The sequence below is a fragment of the Neopelma chrysocephalum genome, unplaced genomic scaffold, assembly GCF_003984885.1.
Source record: "Neopelma chrysocephalum unplaced genomic scaffold, ASM398488v2 Primary Assembly neopelma1_80b, whole genome shotgun sequence".
Lineage (NCBI taxonomy): Eukaryota > Metazoa > Chordata > Aves > Passeriformes > Pipridae > Neopelma > Neopelma chrysocephalum.
In genome coordinates, this window is record NW_020897742.1 from 2,508,695 (window position 1) to 2,524,085 (window position 15,391).

Here is a 15,391-nt window from a genome sequence, read left to right on the forward strand (position 1 = left end):
CAGCCACGTGAATCCACATATTTATAATAAGAAAATAACACTATTTAGCCGATGATGGTAACTGGTACCATCCAGCGGGTTATTTTACCAAAACTTTCACCTGAGATGTCATAGAGTATTCTTGAATTTAAGAAGAAAATATTGTTTTTTTTCAATTTCATATAGGTTCATGAATGGCTTACATGTTATTTTACAATAGATTAAAAAGCCTGATTTTTTTTCAGTTATAATACTCTAATGCAATCTATGTGATAAGAATAAATTTGGTTTTGATCCTGCAAAGTAAAATGAAAGTTGTTCTGAGAGGATATGAGAATACACAAACAATGCCTTGAAAAAGGATCTTATCAGTACAGTTAGTATATATCATTATTTTGTCTGCAGTACTACCATTCTGCAACTACAATGTTTCTGCTATTTTTAGACACACAGCCATTTCTTGTTAAATGGCTTTTAAATCCTACACTTTTTCCATGTAGTGCAGGCATATTTATTCCAATTTTAAAGATTTATTTTCTAAAATAAACAAAACAAAACAACCAGAATGGTTTTGGTAGCACAGGGATACAGCTCATCAAAATGTTAATCTATGAAATTCCTTGGCATTGTTCAACTTTTCTGTAACCACTTAAACATGTTTTAAATGCTATTTCTTGATTCAGCAACTGATTTGGCTGTTCCTTCCCAATTGTGATTGATGCTATTGATTAGCTTCTCAAGGCCTCTTGAAGTCAGTAGGACACAATTAATTTAGTCTGTGTACTTCAGATCAGAAGTTCTGTAATCAGAATAACTGATGTTTCCTTGTAGACTGCTCTTCACTGCCTCTGATTTTGTAACAGAGCAAAACCAGCATTAGCTGTGATTAAACTGTAAACTCTTAGTTCTTCTTGTAATTAAAACATAAAGAATATACAATGAAAACATGACAGAAATTTTTAGTGATAATTCCTACTTAAACAACAGTAGCAGAAAGTCATCTAATAATACCTTGAGGGTAAAATTATTTGGGGGTACTATGTATGGTTTTATGTATGAGGAAAGGAAACTAATATTAGAAAGTATGAAGATCGCAGGATACAATATTTGTAAATCAAAGGAAAATCTAACTGGGGTTTGAGTGAAATATTTTGAATATCTCTTAAAAGAAGTCTGTTTCAATTAGAAACTCCCAATTTAGCATGATCTGTAACAAAATTCCCACTATAATATGTTAACATTAAATGTACATTTGTGGTTTTACTCTAAAATTTAGCAAACAGGTTTATTAGGTAACTGGAAATTAGCTTTCTAGTGTCTCAAATACTGTGTTAAGAAAGTTTTTTTCATTAAATTACTTTTATGCTGGAGATTCATTAATATTCATTCACCAAAATCTAGCAAAGATCAGCCAAAAGGTAATTGTGTGAGGGTTGAATACTTTTCCTTGGAACTTTCCACACATTTTACAGCCATTTTTTTCCTTCTACTTCTGTAAAACTAATTTGCAGTAGGATTTACTGGCTCTGTCAGATCTCTCTTACTCCAAGGCAACCTTTTAGATGTTGTATCTGCTGCACACACACACACACACATTCTCACAAGAGTGTTGTAAATTTACACTGATGTGGGGAATTACCAGCATCCCTGGAGAGCAGCTCACTGGGAACCTCAGTGGGAGAGCCCTGTGAGCAGTTGGAGAGAGCAAATAATCACTTTGTGTCAAGAAGAAACTCCAGTTGAGTCAGGAAAAATTTTCCAAGCCTCAGATTGGTGCTTGGCCAGGAGACTGCAGCAAACCCCTTACTTTTAAAGGAGTAGCACTTGAGCATTAAGGAATTAATGAATGAACTAAGGAATTGAACAGCATTAGGGAATGGAGGTGTGCTGACTTCACATTTCAGCCAAAAAGTAAAACCTCTGCAAATAAAGGGCACGTCAACATTATATAATGAGGAATGGCCTCAACTCAGGCTCCAAATAATAGTAAATTGTTATTTATTGTAAACAACTAGCTGTTTTTAAGATTGTCTTAAAAGTTCAAGTTTAAACCTAGGGGACGATTACAGATTGCTAACTCAAGCTGCTGTATCATCACAATTTCAACCTAAGAGCAGTGGATAGTATTTTACTTCTTGTTGGAGTTTTATCCTAGGTATAGTTTATGATCTGCTTTGGCATCATGGCAGTGTCTGGGCAGCAGGAGAGAGCCCTGGCTCACCTTTGTGTGACTCTTGACATCAGGAGGAGCTCCCTAGACAGGTGAGATTTCTTTTCCTGGGGAAATATTGAGTGTTTGTGGAAGGGAGAAACTTCTGGAGCTTAGAGACGAAGAGGCAGAGACCACAGTGGGAGCAATTCTGCCACAGCAGGAGAAGATGGAAGATTCTCTAGAGAAGCCAGCACAGGATCATTCTTCAAGGTGCTGTCAAGGAGACTTTCTTAAAACTGCATAGGGCTTTCTCATGTCAAATACACTGAAAACAAGGATAAGAAAGACAAAAAGAACGGGAGAAAAACTTGCTTTTATTTTAATCAGTCTCGCTGAGCAGAGCTGTGTCCTACACCTAGAAAGTGATTTTGTGATAGTTTTCATTTGGATTAAACAGCATGTGAGATTCAGAGCTTCCTGATATCTTCGGTGACCTTCTCTAGGAAAACATGAAGTGATTGTGTCTGTCAGTCTGGCTGACTTGAAGCTTATGAATCAGCTTATTCAGACTTATCTTTTTCCTGTAAGTACTGTGGAAATGCTAACCAAACTAATCAACTGCCAGTAGCTGCCCAACTGAACTGGCAATAATTCCTGCAATCTCACTGTGCTGCAGGGACACTGGGTGCTGCTAAATCCATTCTCCCTCTGTTCATTATAATGACAGAAATTTAACACAGATAGGTAAAAGTTTTTACAACTTAGCTGTTACAGAAAACCATCATATTCTTTCATCAAAACTGTTTTTCTGGACTTGCAAAGACCCTGGTCAAATGTTAAAACTCCCTCCAAGAGAAGAGTTTTTAAGTTTTTCAGACAAACTCCAATTTCCTGTCAAATGTTCCACCAGAGCAAACCCAAACCAGTTATGATGCTAAGCAAAACCACCTAGAGCTGGAGACAAAATGTTGACAAGGGCACCTCTTAGGTTTTAGTCCTCTTTTTTGGTCTCAGACATCTCCACATGGATTTACACAGCACCTTTGTCCTTTTTGCTCCACAGCCTTGGAAGAGGTGTTCACAATTTCTTTCTGGAAGCAATTGTGCAGGAAATATTTTATTTACACAAAGTAGTCAGCAGGGCTGAAGGAGGAAAGGTATAACTCGTGACCACTGATGTGGTATATTGACAGGATCCTGGAAACCAACTCTTACCTTCCTCCCAGCTGAATAAATGTGCACTGGAATGCAGCACCACGTACCTTTGCACATATACACCTACATAAATAGAGAACTGATATAATGAGAGCATTTCCATTTGTTGCTTTGCCTTAAACTTTTCTTATCTCACTTGAAAATACCGTAACAGTGAGAGTTTCCCATCCTAGAGGAGCCCATTTTTATGCGTAGGAAGACAGGTGTCTCAGAGCTCACTGGGCCAGAAAGGAGAGGTTTATAATGGTTATTTTTATTTTTAAAATAATTTGACTAGTAGACATTCAGCTGAAAGTGAGCCATTGATGATTTTGGGTCTAGTTCCTGTTCCTAGAATTGATTTATATTTAATTAAAATATGCACAAATAGTTTTCTAGTAGTAAACCAAGACACAAGTCTCTGCTCTCATGTGAATCCCCTAAACATAATTTTACTTACTGTTTTTGACACTGTGTTCTAGAGAAATTTGAGCAAGTTTCCCACAGTGAGACTGTTTCAGTGAGGAAGAGTAAGATATCCTCCATTCTACCTTCAGGAATAGCTACGAGTTGGGGTTAGGAGACGGAGATTTGGCCTTGTAAGTCTGAAAAGAGCATTCATCCCACTCCAAACAGAAATGGCAGTGTAAAAGGTAGATAATACTGTCACAAATGTGTCCTGCAGGGTGTTTGCTTATGTCAGCATCCAATACGGTCTGAGGAATTTTGCAGATCAAATCCCACAGACACCTTGTTGGTTCTGAGACCTTGGGCCAGAGCTGATACACACTTACTCACAGTAGGGTGGCTTGACATGTACAGAGATACTTTTTTTAGCACTTTGGGGTACAGAAAAATAAAATGAAATTAAAGAAGGCAAAGAAGAGAGATTAGGTTTAGCCAGCTGCTTAAAGTGGACTTTGAAACCTGTGTTCTGCCCCATATATCTGATATGAGTCGGGTGCTACTTAAATTGCATGTGGAAGAGATTTTTGTGGTCACTTAAGAGTTAGATGTATCTGAAGAAAAATAATGCATTCTGCATGGTCTACTGGAAAAGAAAATTAAAATGTATGTGTCTGCTCTTATGGAGAGAATTAGGCTGATCAGTCTGATTTGATCTCACATGCTGAGAGACATCAGGCTTCCTGCGCTGCTCATTTCTTCAAGGATAAATGGCATCTAAAATGAAGACTGTGAATAAATGAAACTGTTCTTTTGAGTTTAATTCAAGGTAAAGCAGGTGTCCAACACAGGTATATGCAGTGCCTCCACCTTGCAAATTAATGTCACTGGGTTTTGAAAAGATACAGATATAGTTGTTACCAGTGGTTTTCCTAATAGAAGATACAAACTGTTGCAGCAGACCCCCAAGAGAACTACTAAAACTAGGTTGATCACCCCAAAAGGCTGAAAACTAATTAAAATGCAGAATTCTTTATTGCTAGGCATGGCTTATCATATTAAGAAACTGTTTCATGTGAAACTGGATAAGAATAACAAAAATGGAGACAACAAGCAACAGCAAAAATACAATAATAAGAAATACAGTGTGTTTTCTGATATTATTGCTGACATAAAAGTTATTCATTCTGTATTTTTGTATGTAGAGATGTTATGACAAACATTTTGCAGGGAATGGATGACATTTCTCTAATTTATACTGGGAACTAAGGCAAACCAATCCATCAGCATCAATTAAAATCAATAAGATCTACAGCAATTTTCTGCAATGCAGAGGATACAGGGGCGGGTATTTAAAGACAGCCAGTGATGAAAAAAATTATACACTAATGCCTGAATACAGATTTAAAAAGAAAAAACCCAAACCAAACACAAAACCCATGTGGGCCAAAGCTGTCCTCAGAGAGAACGCATTTTCAATGTGTAGCAGATAGCAGTGACTAAGTGTCATTCCAGGAACAACAGTGACATAAGAATTAGCAGCTGTTAGACAAGCTTTGGACAGTAACAAGTACTTCTACATGAAGTCATCAAGTTATCTTGTTTCTCCTCCAGTTAATGTATTAAGGGGTAATTTAAAATGAAGATCCCACTCTACCAGTCATAATAGAGTTTTATTTTATCTCTTTCACATTCTTGCTAGGGAGAATTAAAAATGAAACACGTACTATACTCTCATTTGTCTCTGGGCCCATCACTGCAGTGAGAAATACCTTCCTCTGTGAACTGAAATCCAAGGATTTAACATCATACATCACGCTGATATAAGGCAGACTCTTTTGCCTAGAGGACACTCTAATGATACACTCTCTGTAGTTAAAGTTGCAAATGACTTCTGTTTGAGCCTGGCTTTTAATCTTGCCATTTAAAATGGCCAAAACGAAATTAATGGTGTTGATATATTTGTTTGTTCTAGAAAATTAAAAGCTTGGTGAGAAGTTGATAAGCAAATTGCATTAGTAAGATATGGCAGCGTTAATAAACTTCCTTCAGTAAACTTCTGACTTTCTTTTTTAATGACTCTTATGTCTCAAAAGCTTCTGGGCTATAGTGGCACCAAACATCGTAATTTTTATTGATCTCAGAATTCAAAGTGAAACCTCTGAGTATTTTAAGATTGTAAAATGGTTACTATTTAAATAATCCCAAACATATTTGGAGAACATAAATGAATTTTCTGACTAATGGAAACTAAGTTTATTTATGACTAATGGAAACTAAGTTTATTTATGGAATCTGCAAATTTTTAGTTTTTTACAATAACATTTTATTCCTGACATGAAAGAAGAGAGGCTGAACTAAGGTAGTTCTCATATAGCACTTATTAATGTTGTTATTAAGTATCCACATCATGTCTAGGAACCCAAAAGTATTAAATTCCCAGGAACATTGTCACTGAGATGAAGTCATGGTCCAAGGAAGGTTCCAGGTAACACTATAGTAAGGAAATCAGATGTAGGCTGCGTTGAGGACGTAGGGTTGCCTGCAGGTGACAGAACTCAGATAAAACAATCTTAATCATCATCATTCAGGTCATTTCACTACTGACAAGTTTGGAAGGAAAGTAAATAAAAATCAGGCCAATACCTTGGACTGATTTATTGGCCAATAACACTGATGACTTAGGAGAACATGTAGATCCTACATCTTCTGAGCAAAGTTATTATATTCTTATTTGTTTTTGGGACTTCTGTTGAGTACTTATGGGCTGGAGAACTCCAGATTAAGCTAGGAACTGCTTAGATTCAGAATGATTCTTTGGATGTCTAACCTTATTTCTAGTATGATTGAGGTATATATCTTTTTTCCATTGCCTCATATTTAGTCAGAAATCTCACTCTTCAGGCCAGGCAAAAAACATCTTCATATCTGTTGAAGCATCTAGCCAACAGATTCCTTGTTACTGTATGCTTTCACTGCACGTTTGCTGGAATCTCTCATACTTATATAGATCATATATGGATTAGTCTGACTTCCTTCTCCTAAACTCTTCTTACAGATTGTGATCACTCCCCAAAATACTAAAATAATAATGTGCAGTAGCAAAACTGGTTAGTGAAGAATGTTTAACTGAATATTTCTAAACTTAAGAGTTAAGATATTTAGATGGAGCTTGATTCCAAATTCAAGTCCAAGTCAAGAACAAATGCAAATACCTTTTTGAAATATGGGACAATTCAGACCTATATGATAGCATCAACAAGTGTACAAAAATCCTTCTGCCCATATATTAATTGAATACTGAAAGTCAAAAAGCAATCTATTCTCATTTTACAAAGTGGTTGTTTCTGCAAATTCAGAGATTCAGTAAGTATACTCTGCAAAAAATCAGATTGATTTTGCAAATAGTATTCAGATTGAGCTGAGCATTTTGGAGCCTTTGGAAGAAAGTGCTACCATGTACCAAAGCAGTGTAGTAATGTGGCAATGCTTAAGATCACAAATTATTTGGCATCCTGTATAAATTCTGTGACATATTTCAGGAACACATTATGTTATTTAACTCTAAGACTTGAAATGCCTGGCACTAGACTTCAAGACTGCTGCAAGTAATAGTACAGGCAGGCCTCTCCAGTTTGGCTCTGCTTAATAAGTAATCCAGAAGGCCCTTTTAAAAGATATTTTAAGCCCATTCAAAATCAATAGACCAAATGGCTGCGAGGATCACTACTGACTTCATTGGGTTAAGCCTTTTTATCACTATTCTTCTGGTGCCAAAAAGAGAAGCAGAATTACATTACTCCTTTTTTACTGGTCTGAAAACGGAATCAGGGCAGGAATGCCTCACTTTCCTCAGCTGACTGCAGGGAAACTTTCTAATTTAGTTAATGTAACCGAAATACCTTTGTAAATGCAAAAAAATTTGTATATACAATGACTGCTGCTCCTTGGCATATTTATCCCGGTAAATCTGAAAGAAGTGCTCTGAGGGAGATAGCTGCATCTCTTTCTTAGTGACAGCTGCTGGATCTGGGAGGGGGTCATTACACCCCTACTGCCAGGCTGTACATACAGGATTTTTTATTCAGTTGTCCAGAGAGCTACACATTTCACTGCCTGAAAAACAAGTTGTTATTACAGGTCAAATTCCAACCAGGTGTAAGTCATCAGAGAAAGTTTTGAACTGTTACAGTTGGGAATTCATTAGAGACATAAATTGAAAGAAGAAGGAAGAAGCACTCAGCAAAAAGACCCAAAACCCACTGTCACATTTGGCACCTAACAGTGACTTTGTCCCTCTGCAAATGTCAAAAATATTTTGATGGATGCTGCTTATGGACTTTGAAGAAATATCTCTAGGATAGAGGTGAAGCACCAGGTCCTTGGATGTGCTGGAAGTATTTGTTGCCCTTCCTCAGTATCTTCACTCTACAAGGTGTGGTTTTACCACGAGGGGTAGAGAACAAACTCTATCCGCTAAAAGTGTATCTTCTCCCTGTTAGTTGAGATGCCCGCCCTATAGGGGGTACAGAGGGCAGTGTGTGAGGGAGTGTAGCAAATCCCTGTCCCTCCAGGAGGGTAGTGGCAGTTTTCCAGGTCATTATGCAGAGTGGACATACAGGCTTCACTCCAAGTGTACTAAAGCCAGAAGTATAGCTTTCATAAACACTAGTGATCTTTCATAGAATCACAGAATGGTCTGCATTAAAAAGGACCTTTAAAGATCATCCAGTCCAACACCCCTGCCATGGGACATCTTTCAGTTGATCAGGTTGCTCAGGGCTCCATCCAGCCTGGCCTTGAACACTTCCAGGGATGGGGCATCCATAACTTCTCTGGACAACCTGTTCCAGTGCTTCAACACCTCCATCATAAAAAAAAAAATCTTCCTTATGTCCAATCTAAATCTAACTTCTTTCAGTTTAAAAATGTTTCCTCTTGTCCTGTCACTAAAGGCCCTGATAAAAAGTCTCTCTCTGTATTTCTTATAAGCCTCCTTTGCATATTGAAAGGACGCAATAAAGTGTCCCTATAGACACCTCTTCATGCTGAACCATCCCAGCTCTCTCAGCCTGTTTTGCTAGGAGAGGTGTTCCAGCCTTCTGATCATCTTCATGGCCTTCTCTGGACCCACTCCAACAGGGATTATGTTTGAATTGAAGTTTTTCTGTGAGCTGCAGCATAGCACTTCATACACAGGAACATGGTAAAGATAGTAGTTTTCCATCACCAAAAAAATGTATCTTCCTTCTCATACAGGAAGTTACAAATGAGGATTAATGAATTTGTGAGGAGAGAGAATAAGCTTCTGGTCACTCTCTTCCTTTCTGTGCCAGCAAGGAAAAGCCTTGAATTCCTCCCCCCTCCTCTACTTTATTATACATGGCTCATAAAGATACAAGGATAATTTTTTAAATCTCATTGTTATATGTATTGCAAATAGATTCATTTTTTTAACTGATCCAGTCAACTTCTTGAAAGTGCTGAGAATCATTAAACTTCATTTTATGATGCCAGGAAATGCTATCTCACCACTGAGGACCTGCTTAGCTGTTGTCATAGTAAATACCAAGGTACATGTTTATTTTGACATTAAATTAAAGTTGGTTCAGAAGAATTAATTGCTTTCAGGTGTGCTCAGCTCTTCCACATAAGTGAAGCTTTAGTTCCAAACCACAACTCCATCCATTAAACTCTCTGGTCTGAGTTCGATCATATCATCACCCTCATTGGATTTTATAAGTGCCTTTGCAAAAGCCAGTGATGTTTGGGATAAAACCAACACAGACTTTTGTGGTCTTGGGACAATTTATCTTTTTATTGATGAATGTATAAACTATATTTATATTTTTTGAGCACACAGCACAACCTTCTAGCTCTTAGCTATCAGCCAATAGCCCCCAGAGACACTTGGACTGTACATTTCCCTGGCTCCAGGCAGGATGATACAGCCTCTCATGTCCTTGCACAAACAGCATCCTAAGCTTGTAAAATGGTGTCCCTTTGTAGGCAGGGTGTTGAAACTACAACTGGATACAGCTGGAGTCAATGCTGAACATCTGGGTTATGTCATTATGGGTCAAATAGCCAGTTTATACTAATCTGTTTAACTTGAAGTAGAGCAGAGGAGGAAAAGTATTCCTGCTGCCACACACCAGCATTGGCTCGGCAATAGCAGCAGAGATGAGTCCTCCTGACTCTCAGGAGTCACTGATAGCTGACTGTCTCCTTTTTCACTCTTCTGTGGCTGAAATCTATTTGATTTTCCACCACTAGAACAAATACATGTTTGCAGAACAAACTCTGTTGGGAATGACAAGAATTGGTGCTGCTTCTCTGCTGAAACCACTGTGATTTTAAATTAAACTAATTGCACTTTAACAGAGCAGAAAAAAACCAACAATCGAAAAACTTGTCTCAGCTGGGAAATTAGGAACTCACTTGAGAAATGTATCCTAATTTGGGTTCAGAGCCAAATCACACTCTGTGTCGAGTGCTATGATATTGCTGCTTACAAGCACTTCTTTCGGTCCAGGCTTTTCTGCATAGTGTCACATTCTTGACTTCAGGAATGAGCAGAGCCTGAGCTGTGTGAGAGGGTCAGATATCTAGGATGAGGTGGCAGCTGATCTTGTCTTGCATGAGTTCTGCAAATACAATGAAGTTATTTCAAAAAAATACCAGCTTTAGCTTTTTCTTTGGATTTTGTTTGCTCAAGTAGTCATACATTCATTTTTGAGAACCTAAATATTGTGCATATGTGTTAAATATGCCCTAAACAAGACATAGTCATGTCTGCTGCACTACAGCAGAGCAGAAGAACATCCAGTTCTGAATCAGCCCTGAGTAGGAAACAGGACTTGCTTAGAGTTCTGCGATTCTGTATATGTGCAAAACTTTAAGTAGCTCTAACATAAGTGGGAGATGACTGGTATGTTTTGTGTCTAGTTTGGGATAGACTGCAGCTGACAAAGTCTGGTGAAACATTTCAATTAAATATAATTTATTTTGAGTGCAAAATATGTTAGTTATATCATCCCTTCATTGAATTTTCTAGGTACAAAAATTATTTGTCTACCTGAAATCATTAGTCCAACAGTGCAATCATGTAGCTCTATTATTTATATAAGTAGTTCAGTGATTTTTATGTCTTTGCAGGTTATTTTTCACAAGAATTAGCTGCTAATTTCTTGCTAATCTTTTTTCCTTTTGTTAAACAGTGCATCTTGCTTAGTTAGTCAAAAGGGTTTCCACTGAGGCCCAAAGACTGACTCAGAGGGTTTGCTCATCCCATTCAGAAAGAGTGGAGCGATTCAAAAACTGAGATAGAGGGACTCTAGTCTTTCATTTATTTATTTCCTCAATAACCTTGCCAATCAGGACATCAGACAGTCTCACAGACTCATCTTATTTAGACACCACCTTATTTAGACATTGAATAAGGAATGAGTCTCCAGAGGACAATTCAAGTTGTAGTTGAGTTAATTTGTTTCCAGTGATGTCCATCTTTCCCTGTTGACTTCAGGATATACATAAGGCATCCAAACTCCTAACTAAACTACTCAAAGTACCTACAGCCAGCTGAGATGAATATAGTGTCTCACTCATACACGTTATACCTTGCTTGGATTTCTTAGGGAATGGCAGTGAGCTGCATAACATGATAGGCACGTGTATAGATTCATTACCTACATCAAGGAGTAGATAACTTCTCAAAGAAGATTTATGGGGTTTAGTTGAAAACTTTGTAATTGATGAGGTGATATTTATATGAATTAGGGTTTGGCAGACAAAACTTTATTGCTAGGGTTTGAATGGAGAGCCTGTTTAGTTACCATTGATCATTGTTGCCAGGAACAGAGCACAACATGGAAGTAAGGAGCAAAAGAGGCAACAAGAAAATAAAATCTACTGTTCTTATTTACTATTTATTTATTTACTACATTAGATAAAGAGAAAAATGGGTCAGAGAGAAAAGAGCCATAGAGGTTCTGTAGAGAAAGGCAGTGGATACAATGCTAAAAGAATTTGAAATTGTTAGAGATGAGGTTTATAGCAAATAGGTCAATGGATTATTTTTAAGGATGGGAAATGTCTGAGATGGAAAATGATTCATTCTCTAATCATGAAATTTCTGTCTACACATTATGCACTTTCACTAAGCTGCAAAAATTAAGCCCTCTCATTTTGCATGATCCCTTTTTATCATGAATTTGGTACCAAACAAGATGAGTATTAAAAGAATTATTTCAAAAACAGATTCTTGACTAGATAATTTATAATCTTTCCTTCTAAGAAATTAGTAAGTCTTAAGTTCTGATTGCTCTGGTTTCAAACACACAAACCTACTTTTATTTCTAAAATAATATTCTAGAAGAGTGATTTAAAATTGAGTAGGGAAAAACCTCCAAATGAATAACATAGAAATTGTAATGTGGCAACTCACTCTTCCTAGAAGAGTTCTGATGCATCAAATGCAAAAAAGAAGCAGAATGTCTAGGCAGTGAATGTACAGCACAGCAGTTCCTGGCTGGGCAGGTTTAAAAATTAAATTCTCTGAAAAGCCATGAGAAATAGGAGGGAGTATCACTACAAACCTCTTTCTAAAGGCACAAACCCTTACTTTTGTCCTTGGAAAAGACCTTGAAAGAAAGTGTGAAGTCTATCATCTTGTATTTGTGGATAAATAAAGTTCAGATACTTGAAACAAAAAGAAAATTCCTAAACATGCACTGCTGTCTTTTTCAGATTACATTCACTGTGATTCATGCTGCTATTCTTCATTTTCTTGTCCTGCACCCTTGGGACTGATAGAAGATTGCAAAGGGATGAATGAACATTGCTTGGACAAAAAGGTGAAAGGCATATCTATCATAACCTGTTTTTTTGATCAGATAATTTGTGAAGAGGGTGCAAAGTAGTAATAAATGTTCTAGGTAGATAGATGATTTTTGTTTCCTTTTGAAGTTAAGAACGTGTTTCTATGCAATTATGTGTAAATGACAAAAATACTAATTCATCTGAAAGAAAGGACACTCCATGCTAATGTGCTGTGTAATGTAATCAAGTGGGCATTGAGTGATGTCCTTAAGGGACAGCAACATAAAAACAGCACTTCTGTTGTGCCTCTGTTTCCAAGAACTTCTGTGACATGCATTTCCATCTAAAAAGGAATCCTAGAATATAAGATAAGAAGTGTCAATCATCGGTGAGTCATGAGAAAGTTGTAACAATGTTGCCATTGTGTAGGTGGCAGAAGACTTCTGACTGTTTCCTCTCCTGGTTTCTGCTCAAATTGTTTTCTCTTGTTTCCCTTCAGAGTTTTGGAGGAGAATCGTTCCAAAGAAAAGCAGTACTGACTGTCAAAGACCACCCATTGGCATGGAACACTCATCCACTGAGGTTTGGTTTTCACCATCAACAGAGATCCTGAGAATTCTAGGGACATAGAAATTACATCTGTGCAAACAAATCAAACAGTGCCCTGGGGCTGGGGAATAATATGTGTGGCCTAATAACCATGACATGGTAATTCTTCACCAAGTTCAGTAAATAAAATGCACAGAAAAGATAAATACTGATGCTGTTATGATGAAAATTGAGCCCATATTTTCTCATTTGATTTAGCTATACGTTTAATTTGTAAAGTGAGGCAGAACAGGTGCACAAAAAGTTGGTCAAATAATCATTCAGTTGTCTGTCTACTATAATCACTTGAATTTTGAAATCCTAAAAATAGAAAATAAAATTTTTTGGTTGATGTTCTACAAACATTACCATATGTCATGGGTACTGAAATTCTGAGGCTGAAGCACATTCCTAGTGCAAGCAATTTCCATGTTGCACTGGTGGAAATCTTCTCTGATGCAAAGATACAGGGAAAACCCTGATCCCTATTTGTTTGACTCAAGCTGCAAGTATACAATATTCTCCATTTTACTGTGTAAAATGTAGACTCTCAAGTCTAGGACTTTTGTTCCCATGATACATTTTATACTTTCATTATAAGGGAAAAATCTCTGGGGTCAACAAGAGATTAACTTCCTATCCTCCAGGGACAATAAACACACTGCATGGGTGAAGGGAATGAGAAACTTATCCTGCCCTAATATACGTTCTCCATACTGATATGTGTATTTTCATAGTACCATTAATTTCCTCTTAAAAACTTTCCATGTTGCTTATTTGCCTCAGTGGAAGATAGTCTGGTAAAATATTGGCATTTCAAAAAATAATCCTGTTCAGCACTGTGATTAAATCAAGGTTATTTTCATTCTTTGGTATAGGGAAAAAATCCTCTTTCATGTAGATGTAACATTAGTTGACCTAAGGGAATCTAGGCAGATTTTCTAACAGTTCCAGAAAGTTTTCAAATAAATCAAAATTTAAGTGATGGATAGGTTTTTATACTGTGAACTATGTAATTCAATTTTTTTTTTTTGTGAAAATTTTCCCAATCAAAGGACTGAGAAAGACCATGTACTGGTGAAAAAAAGCTTCAGTTCCAATAAACCAGTATTTTCTGGAAAAAAAGACCCCAGATTTTTAAAAACTACTTTGTGATTCAATGTATCTTAAAATGCAAGAATAAACAGATAATTTACTTACACAGTTTGATATATATTTTTTCCATGATGTGAGTCTGTATAAGCACACCAACATCTTTTAGCATTTGAAGATCAAAAGTAAATTAAAATTTGGTCAGTTTTTGGCAAATTAAGTTAAATTTGAGCAGGTTATAATTTGATCCTGTATATCTCCTGAAATTTAATATTTCACACAAAAATAAAATGTTACATGAGACATTTAAAATGTGTCTTACAGCAATGCAAGGAACTGTCTTAGTGTATGACAAATGATTCACTCAAGCAATTTATAGGAATTAATGAGCCTGGCTTTTGTCTAACTCTGGTGCAAACCAGAACTCACTTTCTAAACTCCAGGGAACTAACACATGCTCAGCCAGAGCAAGTGAAAAGGAAAACCTTGGTGGCCCTCTGAAAAGGGAAAATAGAAGGGAAATGTAGTAGAACTGTGTGTGTGTGGACTATATTATTCTATGTTTTGCAGAAGTAAATGAGGAGCTGGAACCACAGCCCCTGTCCTTAGGAATTCACAGTCTGGTAAGAGTGATTTGGAAAAAAACTGATTCAAGTGAATAAATGATGCTCATACATTCTGGTTATCAACATGCTGCGATCCAGTTTTGCCAAGACTACGTAAATATTAACCACTTTTTAAATGTCATGCATGCCATTTTGAAATAAGGTAAAAGGGGAAGGGATATGAAACTTGACAGTGTATTTTAAAATTTTAATAATTATTTTTCTTATTGAAATATTGCTATCTTCAGCTCCACTATTGCTTACAATTTGTAAGTTTCCTTCTCCAAAATTAACATGAAAAGATAACCTTTTATAAAGGTTATGTTTTATATCCATTCTTAATCTCAGTAAAGTTATCATTTGAAGCTTCCGGATTACCTTAGTGTTTTTATCCTTAAAGGCACTATCTGTGTTTGTGATGGGTTGACAGGCACTAGAAAATGAAATCCTCCTTTTCTGCGTTGAGTGGCGGCTGCATGATGGGGCCAGCTCTGACTCGCCCCTGCACTGGGTGTCAAGGTGCCTCTCTCCTTTCCTGGAAGACCCACTACACCAA

The 15,391-nt window shown here is 36.9% G+C and overlaps 1 long non-coding RNA gene across 1 annotated transcript; it reads left to right on the forward strand.

Moving 5' to 3' along the window:
• Positions 1–2,153: 2,153 nt before the first annotated feature.
• Positions 2,154–15,173, forward strand: LOC113970822. Its single transcript, XR_003535345.1, has 3 exons — positions 2,154–2,241; positions 12,479–12,585; positions 14,801–15,173. It is a non-coding gene; the product is annotated as an uncharacterized LOC113970822 (long non-coding RNA).
• Positions 15,174–15,391: the final 218 nt, after the last annotated feature.